The sequence below is a fragment of the Cherax quadricarinatus genome, chromosome 4, assembly GCF_038502225.1.
Source record: "Cherax quadricarinatus isolate ZL_2023a chromosome 4, ASM3850222v1, whole genome shotgun sequence".
Lineage (NCBI taxonomy): Eukaryota > Metazoa > Arthropoda > Malacostraca > Decapoda > Parastacidae > Cherax > Cherax quadricarinatus.
In genome coordinates, this window is record NC_091295.1 from 1,294,928 (window position 1) to 1,308,479 (window position 13,552).

The following is a 13,552-nucleotide window of genomic DNA, read 5'->3' on the forward strand; positions in this document are numbered from 1 at the left end:
ATATTTGCAAAGAAGAATGTCATCTGATTGGTGGTGGTATTGGTGGTACTGGGGGGGGGACTTTTTTCCGGCACTAATATCTGTATCTGTTGGTTTGGAGTGGAGGCCATCGACTGTGATTCCACTCCATAAATAACTGGATTTGATGTACGATTTCTGCCATTTCCTGCCATTTTTTTTCCTTCCTGGCACTAAAAAAGTCTCCCTCTTGAGTGGCTGTGGCTACCCAGGTTTTCCCATGGTCTGGTGTGTCTGGCAATATAAGTTATAGCACTGTCTTTCCTGTACTGAAGAGGTACACATTTCAGGGTGAAAAAGCTTACAGGAAGTGAGTTTGCATTTTCCTGTTGTCATATGAGTACGGCATTTTCTAGGGTGGTCAAAGTTGCACGTCCCATCTGTTTTTCCAGATTCCCCATGCCTGTAGATACCAAGTGCATAGTATGTGCACAGGCTTGGTTTCCGTTTGCCTTGGATTTTTGCGACTTTATTCCATGTTGGTGCATGTTTACCTGTCTTATTCCTATCCTCACTAGTACTAACAATGGAACTCTCACCAGTTGTTTCTGATAATATATCCTCACTATTACTAGTAGAGTCTCCTTGTTTGCTATCTCCTGTGGTATTATAGTTTGTAATATTGGTTTTATCTTGTCTTTGACTATACTTGTTTCCCCACTACAGCTCCTGTCTCCCTCGAGGCCACTAATATGTATTTCACCATGCATACAGTTACTGTCTACCAGGACAGCACCTCCAGCCTCACAGTTACTGTCTACCAGGACAGCACCTCCAGCCTTGCAGTTCATGACTACCTGGCCAGCACCTCCAGACATACGGTTACAGTCAGCCAGGACATCATCCGCACCAAGGGCGATAGCACCATCCTGCCCAGACTTTTTATTTTCCTATCTGTTATAGAATGCTTCCAGGTTTTCTATGAAGGCTGCTTTTATGTTTTCCTCTTTTAATACCAATGTGATTTTAGTCCACAGATTGGTCTCATTTGGGCATACCCAAAAACACTTCCCTGATTTAATACCTCTTGTAGATAATTCTTGGATATCTGCACAGGGGGCGTGACACCAATTTCCACAAAGGCTGCAAAAAATCCATGTGGAAGCTCGTTTGTTTGTTTGGTTGCAGACTACACAGAATTTCATAATGTGATTTTAATGGATGATTTACTGTAATTCTACTAATAACCTCTTGAATATTATACTAATAACCTCCTTAAAGTAAAGATCTGGCAGTTTGTATTTCTATTTGTATATGTACTTGTATATTTGGACAAGCTTACTGCTCTAATTATTATTATTATTATAATTATGGGGGAGCGCTAAACCCGTAGGATTATACAGCGCATGTGGGGGATGGGAGGCATTCAGGCTCAATTCAGGGAACTGGGGCACAGATCCAATTCCCTAGATCAAGAGCCCCTTACCAGCATCAAGGACCCTACCTTGAGAGGTTACTGCTCTAAGATATTGCTTTAGTAGCTATGGTTTGTGTTTGATAAGGGCGCCTAAAACCCCGTCTGTTTATAGTCCGTTATATTGTCCAACGAATCCATTTGAAACCGGTCAAGGGTTCGGAAACAGTCAAGGGTTCAGAACCAGTCAAGGGTTCGGAACCAGTCAAGGGTTCGGAACCAGTCAATGGTTCGGAACCGGTCAAGGGTTCAGAACCAGTCAAGGGTTCGGAACCAGTCGGATCTGATCAGTGGATCACTTATTAAAGTCCGAGGCAGCTACGGTGAAAAGCTCAGTTCCACAAGGCACAGTACTTGCTCCCATCTTGTTCCTCATCCTCATATCCGACATAGACAAGGATAAGATAAGATAAGATTTCGTTCGGATTTTTAACCCCGGAGGATTAGCCACCCAGGATAACCCAAGAAAGTCAGTGCGTCATCGAGGACTGTCTAACTTATTTCCATTGGCGTCCTTAATCTTGTCCCCCAGGATGCGACCCACACCAGTCGACTAACACCCAGGTACCTATTTGCTGCTAGGTGAACAGGACAACAGGTGTAAGGAAATGTGTCGAAATGTTTCCACCCGCCGGGAATCGAACCCGGCCCTCCGTGTGTGAAGCGGGAGCTTTAGTCACCAGGCCACCGGGCCACAGCACCATGTCTTCCTTTGCAGATGACACCCGAATCTGCATGACAGTGTCTTCCACTGCAGACACTGCAAGGCTCCAGGCGGACATCAACCAAATCTTTCAGTGGGCTGCAGAAAACAATATGAAGTTCAACGATGAGAAATTTCAATTACTCAGATATGGTAAACATGAGGAAATTAAATCTTCATCAGAGTACAAAACAAATTCTGGCCACAAAATAGAGTGAAACACCAACATCAAAGACCTGGGAGTGATCATGTCGGAGGATCTCACCTTCAAGGACCATAACATTGTATCAATTGCATCTGCTAGAAAAATGACAGGATGGATAATGAGAACCTTCAAAACTAGGGAGGCCAAGCCCATGATGACACTCTTCAGGTCACTTGTTCTATCTAGGCTGGAATATTGCTGCACACTAACAGCACCTTTCAAGGCAGGTGAAATTGCTGACCTAGAAAATGTACAGAGAACCTTCACGGCACGCATAACGGAGATAAAACACCTCAATTACTGGGAGCGCTTGAGGTTCCTAAACCTGTATTCCCTGGAACGCAGGCAGGAGAGATACATAATTACCTGGAGTTTACCTGGAGAGAGTTCCGGGGGTCAACGCCTCCGCGGCCCGGTCGGTGACCAGGCCTCCTTGTGGATCAGAGCCTGATCAACCAGGTTGTTGCTGCTGGCTGCACGCAAACCAACGTACGAGCCACAGACCGGCTGATCAGGAACCGACTTTAGGTGCTTGTCCAGTGCCAGCTTGAAGACTGCAAGGGGTCTGTTTATATACACCTGGAAAATCCTAGAGGGACTAGTACCGAACTTGCACACGAAAATCACTCACTATGAAAGCAAAAGACTTGGCAGACGATGCACCATCCCCCCAATGAAAAGCAGGGGTGTCACTAGCACGTTAAGAGACCATACAATAAGTGTCAGGGGCCCGAGACTGTTCAACTGCCTCCCAGCATACATAATGGGAATTACCAACAGACCCCTGGCAGTCTTCAAGCTGGCACTGGACAAGCACCTAAAGTCGGTTCCTGACCAGCCGGGCTGTGGCTCGTACGTTGGTTTGCGTGCAGCCAGCAGCAACAGCCTGGTTGATCAGGCACTGATCCACCAGGAAGCCTGGTCACAGACCGGACCGCGGGGGCGTTGACCCCCGGAACTCTCTCCAGGTAAACTCCAGGTATCTGGTCGGAGATTTGGGCTAACACATGAACATAAGAACATAAGAAAGGAGGAACACTGCAGCAGGCCTGTTGGCCCATACTAGGCAGGTCCTTTACAATCCATCCAACTACCAAAATATTTGCCCAACCAATTTTCAAATATTTGACCAAGTAATATGTGATTTGATTGATACAAAAAATATAACTTGCATGTTAGAGAACCAGTAATTGCTGGCAGTTCCTACAATGATGAACGGTCGACACTTCAACCCTTATTTACAGCCTGAACGTTTGTAGATCACTGTATTTAGCTTTTCTAGATTTTTTTTCCGTCTACACCACAACAAATGCTATGTTTTTATTTTATTTATTTTATTTATAATTTGAGCACACTTACAGAGGTACAAAAAAAATACAGATAAGAGCAGCATGCCAAAGCCACTTATACTATGCATAGCATTACGGGCTGGCTTAAAATTAACTTAAGATTAACTAAGCAATGATGAAATCAGTGAAAAACATTAATGTAAACTGATTACTATAAAGCACAAGTGAGTATTACAAAGACTAATTCATAAACGAATCTACTCCTACCTTATCTCCCAGAACATACTCAACCCCTGCCAATTTGGATTCAGGCCTAATAAAAATACTAATGATGCTATTATACACATGCTAGAACATATATACACTGCAATAGAGAAAAAAGAAGTCCCACTGGGGATCTTCATTGACTTACGTAAAGCTTTTGATACAGTTGACCATGACTTGCTCCACGTAAAATTGTCACACTATGGTATAAGAGGGCACTCCCTCAATTACCTCAAGTCATACCTCAGCAACAGAAGCCAATATGTGTACGCAAATGGGGCAAACTCTTCTGCGCAACCAATTACAGTTGGTGTCCCACAGGGAAGTGTCCTTGGCCCTCTTCTCTTTCTCCTATACATAAATGACCTTCCAAATGCTTCGCAATTACTCAAACCCACACTATTTGCAGATGACACTACATACGTCTTCTCTCACCCGAGCCCAGTCACACTAGCCAATACTGTAAATACCGAATTACAGAAAATATCTACCTGGATGAGGACTAACAAACTTACACTAAACATTGACAAAACCTACTTCATTCAGTTTGGTAACAGAGCTACAGATGTCCCTCTTAACATAATGATAAACGGATCACCTATCACAAAGCTAACAGAGGGAAAATTCTTAGGAATCCACCTTGATAATAGACTCAAATTTCATACACATATACAACAAATTTCTAAGAAAATTTCCAAGACTGTAGGCATACTATCGAAGATACGGTACTATGTTCCACAGTCAGCCCTCCTGGCCCTATATCACTCTCTTATTTACCCCTATCTCACCTATGGAATTTGTGCATGGGGCTCAACAACAGTTAACCATCTCAGACCACTAATTACCCAACAAAAGGCTGCAGTTAGAATGATAACAAATTCTCACTACAGGCAGCACACTCCACCAATATTCAATACACTAAACCTACTCACCATACAAAACATCCATACTTATTACTGCACCTATTACATACATAGAACACTTAACTCTGATATTAACCCTCCCCTCAAACATCTCCTTGCCAACCTCAACAGAACACATGACCATAACACAAGGCACAGATCACTCTTTGATGTTCCTCGTGTTCATCTCACACTATGCAAAAACTCAATGCACATAAAAGGCCCTAAAATCTGGAATTCATTACCTGTAAATATAAAAGAAACACTACCTGTTTATAAATTCAAGTCTCTACTCAAAGATCACTTACTCACCCAAAACCAAATAAATACTGAATAACTGAACCTTATAAATTGTATATCTTAAATGTTTCTCACAATTATATCACATAAATGTTAAACCTAAAACCCAATCTAACTTTATTATTTTTTAAATACACTACCTAACAGAATCCTTCATATGACCTGTCTTTGTAATACTCACTTGTGCTTTATAGTAATCTGTTTACATTAATGTTTTATCACTGACTTCATCATTGCTTAATTAATCTTAAGTTAATTTTAAGCCAGCCCGTAATGCTATGCATAGTATAAGTGGCTTTGGCATACTGCTCTTATCTGTATTTTTTTGTACCTCTGTATGTGTGCACAAATTTATAATAAATAAATAAATAAATAAACAGGTCATATGGTTGCATGTATTGTTGTAAATTCAGTAGAATGGAGTATTCTGTTAGGTAGTGTATTTAAAAAATAATAAAGTTAGATTGGGTTTTATGTTTAACATTTATGTGATATAATTGTGAGAAACATTTAAGATATACAATTTATAAGGTTCAGTTATTCAGTATTTATTTGGTTTTGGGTGAGTAAGTGATCTTTGAGAAGAGACTTGAATTTATAAACAGGTAGTGTTTCTTTTATATTTACAGGTAATGAATTCCAGATTTTAGGGCCTTTTATGTGCATTGAGTTTTTGCATAGTGTGAGATGGACACGAGGAATATCAAAGAGTGATCTGTGCCTTGTGTTATGGTCATGTGTCCTGTTGAGGTTGGCAAGGAGATGTTTGAGGGGAGGGTTAATATCAGAGTTGAGTGTTCTATGTATGTAATAGGTGCAGTAATAAGTATGGATGTTTTGTATGGTGAGTAGGTTGAGTGTATTGAATATTGGTGGAGTGTTATCCCTATAGTTGGCTGGTGAAGATTACTAGAGAAAAGTCGCTTTTACTGGAGTAATATTTTATTTTTATAGTATATATTGCGACCGCTGCTAACTACAGGTTATATGAATTTCCACTGTATAAGTTTACCTGGAGTTTACCTGGAGAGAGTTCCGGGGGTCAACGCCCCCGCGGCCCGGTCTGTGACCAGGCCTCCTGGTGGATCAGAGCCTGATCAACCAGGCTGTTACTGCTGGCTGCATGCAAACCAACGTACGAGCCACAGCCCGGCTGGTCAGGAACCGACTTTAGGTGCTTGTCCAGTGCCAGCTTGAAGACTGCCAGGGGTCTCTTGGTAATCCCCCTTATGTGTGCTGGGAGGCAGTTGAACAGTCTCGGGCCCCTGACACTTATTGTATGGTCTCTTAACGTGCTAGTGACACCCCTGCTTTTCATTTGGGGGATGGTGTATCGTCTGCCAAGTCTTTTGCTTTCGTAGTGAGTGATTTTCGTGTGCAAGTTCGGTACTAGTCCCTCTAGGATTTTCCAGGTGTATATAATCATGTATCTCTCCCGCCTGCGTTCCAGGGAATACAGGTTTAGGAACCTCAAGCGCTCCCAGTAATTGAGGTGTTTTATCTCCGTTATGCGCGCCGTGAAAGTTCTCTGTACATTTTCTAGGTCGGCAATTTCACCTGCCTTGAAAGGTGCTGTTAGTGTGCAGCAATATTCCAGCCTAGATAGAACAAGTGACCTGAAGAGTGTCATCATGGGCTTGGCCTCCCTAGTTTTGAAGGTTCTCATTATCCATCCTGTCATTTTTCTAGCAGATGCGATTGATACAATGTTATGGTCCTTGAAGGTGAGATCCTCCGACATGATCACTCCCAGGTCTTTGACGTTGGTGTTTCGCTCTATTTTGTGGCCAGAATTTGTTTTGTACTCTGATGAAGATTTAATTTCCTCGTGTTTACCATATCTGAGTAATTGAAATTTCTCATCGTTGAACTTCACTTTACACTTTTCGTATTTCCTCGAGATTTTGCACCTCTTCGTATTTCAACAGTAATGTTTTACTTCCTGGTATGACTAATTATAAGTCAGGTACACTAGCAGACCTGAGTGGAAGGTTCTGACGACTGCTGGCGACTGTTTACAACATGAACCTGCCTCTTGGGCCTGGGATGGGTATGGGGTGCATAATAAACATATTAAACTAAATAACTAACTCTTGGGCCTAAACACTTCAGTTTTAAGTAAGTTTATTCAGGTATACACAAATACAGTTACATAGATTATTATACATAGCAGCATATGTGTAGAGAACCTGGAATAACCCAAAAAAGTCAGACAGTTAGTTTAATATGTTTATTATGCACCCCATACCCATCCTGTGGGCGGTAGTCAAAAGATTACAGAGGTACATAATTGGTTCAGGGACTGGACTCCAAAGTTTTGATAGCTGAGCAAGTTACAGAGGTAATGAACTCTATTGCGTGCCAGCGTGTCAGCGTGCCTCGTTGTGCTCCCGGTTTTCTGGTGTTTTCACGGTGGCTCTTACGTGCTAGAACTTTAATTTGTGTCATCAATCCTATACGATACATCCCTCTAGCGCCTGGAACCAATCTTGGGCGGAAAACATTATATACTGAGTCAAAAAAGGAGAATTAGTGTGCACTGCGTAGCAGAGTTTACTGCCAGAGGGGAATCATAGGCCTATGTCCCGTGTGGAAAAAAATAATAGATTGAGACACTTATGCAGCATATGGGAATCTTTATTCAGGAAACGTTTCGCCACACAGTGGCTTCATCAGTCCAATACAAAGAGGAAGGCGTAAGGAGAGGAGGAGTATGAGGTAATCAGTCCCTCAGCCTGGAGTCGATGTGTTCAGTCCATCAATCTTGTAGAATGTACAGCATAGGGGCGTAGACGTGGCTTATATACTGTAGTGAGGTGACTTGAAGCAGACGGAGGCGGGATCATAGTGGTACCATCCACTAGTCGAAGTATATCTTTGTCCAAAGGTTGAACAAGCGTTGAAGAATTCTTTGTAAGAAACGTTTCCTGAATAAAGATTCCCATATGCTGCATAAGTGTCTCAATCTTCAACTTGTCGGTTTTTCAAACCATTCATCACAAAATAATAATAATAATTGAACTTTTCATGTCAGAGGAAAGAAAGTCTCCCTGATAACATTGAGTATACATAGTGTATAGTGTATACTACAGTGGCTCCCTAGTATATTGATGATAAAGGCTAAAGTGTCATTTGAAAACAGGTGAATTTGTAAATGAAGTGATAAGCCTATAGAGGCAGGTGCCAGAAGTCGCCAGAAACTTACCACAGGTCAGCTGTTTTTAATAATCTTCCTGGCTTGCTAGTGTGCTCGCATATAATCTAGTGATACCAGTGAATAGCAGAATACAGTGTTGTAGTAGCAACTAACCAGTATTATAATGGTACTTAGTGGAGTGGAGTGACTTTCATTAGTTTCTTTTCTTGAATTACCAGACGTTACTGTGAATTTCATATAACCTGTAGTTACCAGCGGTCGCAATATACACAACGAGAAGCAATTATTACTACAGAAAAAGCGTCCTTCCTCCAAAATTTGCACCAGTCAACTATAGTGATAATATAGCATTTATTGCGGTGGAGACGGAAAAAAAAAATAGAAAAGCCAGATACAGCGATTGATAAACAAGGAGGTGACCGTTCGTCATTGTAGGAGCTGCCAGATATCACCGGCTCTTCAACACGCAAGTTATACTTTTGTATCAGTCAAATCACATATTACTCGGGTAGATAATTTCCAGTAGATCCTTCATGTGTTAGCTCAAATCACCGACCAGTATGTTTTAAATAAGTGACCCACTGATCAGAGCAGATCGACTGGTCCAAACCCTTGACTGGTCCGAACCCTTGACTGGTCCGAACCCTTGACTGGTCCGAACCCTTGACTGGTCCGAACCCGGGACTGGTTTCAAACAGTTTCGTTGGACAATAAAGCAGACTGTAAACGGATGGGGTTGTAGGCGCCCTTATAAACACAAACATTAAAAATCAGGAACGTGACGGTAAGCTGTCCAATATACAAAAAGAGTTAGAAACAGAAATACAAATAGCTAGAGCTTCATTTAAGGTTATTAATATAATATTCAAGAGGTTGCTAGTAGAATTGCAGTAAATCAACCATTCAAATCATTATGAAGCTGTGTGTAGTCTGTGGTCAGTCAAACAAACGGGCTTCCACATGGATAAATTGTCATTTTTGTGGAAATTGGTGTCACGCCCCTTGTGCAGATATCCAAGAACTAGCTACAAGCAGTATTAAAACAGAGAAGTGTTTCTGGGTATGCCCAAATGAGGAAAATCTGTGGACTAAAATCACAAGGGTATTAAAAGAGGACAACATCAAAGCTGCTTTCATAGAAAACCTGGAAGCTTTCTACAACAGATGGGAGCATAAAAAGTCTGGGCTGAATGGTACTGCCCTTGATACTGGCCATGTAGTCACAAACTGTAAGGCTGGAGGTGATGTCCTGGGAGACAGTAATAGTAAAGCTGGAGGTGCTGTCCTGGGAGACAGTAATGGTGAAGCTGGAGGTGCTGTCCTGGGAGACAGTAATGGTGAAGCTGGAGGTGCTGTCCTGGGAGACAGAAATGGTGAAGCTGGAGATACTGTCCTGGGAGACAGTAATGGTGAAGCTGGAGATTTTGTCCAGGTAGTCGGGAATTATACGCAGGAAGGAATACATATAAATGACCTCATAGGGGATAGGAGCCATAGTAGGGAAACAAGTGTAGTCAAAGATAAGATAAAACCAATATTGCAAACTAGAAATACCGCAGGAAATAGCAAACAAGAGGACTCCAATAGCAATAGTGAGGATAAATTACCAAAAACAACTGGTGGGAGCTCCATTGTTGGTGCTAGGGAGGATAGAAGTAAGACAGGGAAACATGCACCAACAGGGAATACAGTCACAGAAACCCAAGGCAAGCGGAAACCAAGCCTGTGCACATACTATGCACTTGGTATCTGCTGGCATGGGAAATCTGGAAAAACAGATGGGACGTGCAACTATGACCACCCTAGAAAATGCCATGCCCATATGACAACAGGAAAATGCAAACTCCCTTCCTGTAAGCTTTTTCACCCTGAAATGTGTACCTCTTCAGTACAGGAAAGACTGTGCTATAACTTAAATTGCCAGGCATACCATCTAAAGGGGACAAAAAGATACAAAACATCCAGGCCATGGGAAAACCTGGGTAGCCACAGCCACTCAAGAGGGAGAGGTTTTTTAGTGCCAGGAAGGAAAAAAAACTGGCAGGAAATGGCAGAAATCGTACACCAAATCCAGTCATTCCTGGAGTGGAACCACAGTCGATGGCCTCCACTCCAAACCAACAGATACAGATACTAATGCCGGAAAAAAAATCCCCCCCAGTACCAACAATACCACCAGTCCGATAACATTCTTCTTTGCAAATATACAGGGTCTAAAGCCAGCAACAAACAACAAAATACCTTTCATCCGTGGACTGCTTGCAGAGGCAAAGGCAATGTTCGCGGCTTTCACTGAGACCCACATAAAGGATCACTTGGACAATGAAATATGGATCCCAGGTTACAACCTATACAGATGTGACAGAGTGAACAGGCAAAAGGGGGGGGGGTTGGCCTGTACATTGCAGAGTCACTTGTTTGCACAGAACTGCTTAATGCCTCAAATGACGTAGTGGAAGTTTTAGCAGTAAAGGTCGAGAACCAAAACCTAGTCATTGTGGTAGTCTACAAGCCTCCGGATGCAACATCCCAGCAATTCCAGGAACAGCTGTTAAAAATTGACCACTGTCTGGAAAATCTTCCAGCTCCTGCACCCAACATCTTGCTCCTGGGGGATTTCAACTTAAGGCACCTAAAATGGAGGAATATAGCAAATAATATTGTTGCAGTAATAACACCAGGAGGCAGCTCTGATGAAAACTCACACTCACACGAGCTTTTAAATCTCTGCACAAAATTCAACTTAAACCAGCAAATAATAGAGCCTACTAGACTGGAGAATACACTAGACCTCATATTCACAAACAATGATGATCTGATAAGAAATGTCACCATATCAAAAACAATATACTCAGATCACAACATAATTGAGGTTCAGACATGTATGCGAGGAGCCCCAGACCGACAAAATGAGACTAGTCACGAGGGAGCATTCACCAAATTCAACTTCAATAACAAAAACATAAAGTGGGACCAAGTAAACCAAGTCCTAACCGATATAAGCTGGGAAGATATACTAAGCAACACAGACCCAAACTTATGCCTAGAACAGATTAACTCGGTGGCACTCGATGTATGCACAAGGCTTATTCCTCTAAGAAAAAGGAGGAGTAGATGTAAAATAGAAAGAGACAGGCGCTCCCTTTACAGGCGACGGAAAAGAATAACAGAGCGGCTAAAAGAGGTCAATATATCTGAAATGCGCAGGGAGACACTGGTCAGAGAAATAGCAAGCATCGAACTTAAGCTAAAAGAATCCTTTAGGAGTCAGGAATCGCGGGAAGAACTAAAAGCTATAAATGAAATCGAAAGAAACCCAAAGTATTTCTTCTCCTATGCCAAATCAAAATCGAGAACAACGCCCAGTATTGGGCCCCTACTTAAACAAGATGGGTCCTACACAGATGACAGCAAGGAAATGAGTGAGCTACTCAAGTCCCAATATGACTCAGTTTTTAGCAAGCCGCTAACCAGACTGAGAGTCGAAGATCAAAATGAATTTTTTATGAGAGAGCCACAAAATTTGATTAACACAAGCCTATCCGATGTTATCCTGACGCCAAATGACTTCGAACAGGCGATAAATGACATGCCCATGCACTCTGCCCCAGGGCCAGACTCATGGAACTCTGTGTTCATCAAGAACTGCAAGAAGCCCCTATCACGAGCCTTTTCCATCCTATGGAGAGGGAGCATGGACACGGGGGTCGTCCCTCAGTTACTAAAAACAACAGACATAGCCCCACTCCACAAAGGGGGCAGTAAAGCAACAGCAAAGAACTACAGACCAATAGCACTAACATCCCATATCATAAAAATCTTTGAAAGGGTCCTAAGAAGCAAGATCACCACCCATCTAGAAACCCATCAGTTACACAACCCAGGGCAACATGGGTTTAGAACAGGTCGCTCCTGTCTGTCTCAGCTACTGGATCACTACGACAAGGTCCTAAATGCACTAGAAGACAAAAAGAATGCAGATGTAATATATACAGACTTTGCAAAAGCCTTCGACAAGTGTGACCATGGCGTAATAGCGCACAAAATGTGCGCTAAAGGAATAACAGGAAAAGTCGGTCGATGGATCTATAATTTCCTCACTAACAGAACACAGAGAGTAGTCGTCAACAGAGTAAAGTCCGAGGCAGCTACGGTGAAAAGCTCTGTTCCACAAGGCACAGTACTAGCTCCCATCTTGTTCCTCATCCTCATATCCGACATAGACAAGGATGTCAGCCACAGCACCGTGTCTTCCTTTGCAGATGACACCCGAATCTGCATGACAGTGTCTTCCATTGCAGACACTGCAAGGCTCCAGGCGGACATCAACCAAATCTTTCAGTGGGCTGCAGAAAACAATATGAAGTTCAACGATGAGAAATTTCAATTACTCAGATATGGTAAACATGAGGAAATTAAATCTTCATCAGAGTACAAAACAAATTCTGGCCACAAAATAGAGTGAAACACCAACGTCAAAGACCTGGGAGTGATTATGTCGGAGGATCTCACCTTCAAGGACCATAACATTGTATCAATCGCATCTGCTAGAAAAATGACAGGATGGATAATGAGAACCTTCAAAACTAGGGAGGCCAAGCCCATGATGACACTCTTCAGGTCACTTGTTCTATCTAGGCTGGAATATTGCTGCACTCTAACAGCACCTTTCAAGGCAGGTGAAATTGCCGACCTAGAAAATGTACAGAGAACTTTCACGGCGCGCATAACGGAGATAAAACACCTCAATTACTGGGAGCGCTTGAGGTTTCTAAACCTGTATTCCCTGGAACGCAGGAGGGAGAGATACATGATTATATACACCTGGAAAATCCTAGAGGGACTAGTACCGAACTTGCACACGAAAATCACTCACTACGAAAGCAAAAGACTTGGCAGACGATGCACCATCCCCCCAATGAAAAGCAGGGGTGTCACTAGCACGTTAAGAGACCATACAATAAGTGTCAGGGGCCCGAGACTGTTCAACTGCCTCCCAGCACACATAAGGGGGATTACCAACAGACCCCTGGCAGTCTTCAAGCTGGCACTGGACAAGCACCTAAAGTCAGTTCCTGATCAGCCGGGCTGTGGCTCGTACGTTGGTTTGCGTGCAGCCAGCAGCAACAGCCTGGTTGATCAGGCGCTGATCCACCAGGAGGCCTGGTCACAGACCGGGCCGCGGGGGCGTTGACCCCCGAAACTCTCTCCAGGTAAACTCCAGGTAAACAATTTACAAAGGTAATGAACTCACAATTTACAAAGGTAATGAACTCACATTTTACAAAGGTAATGAACTC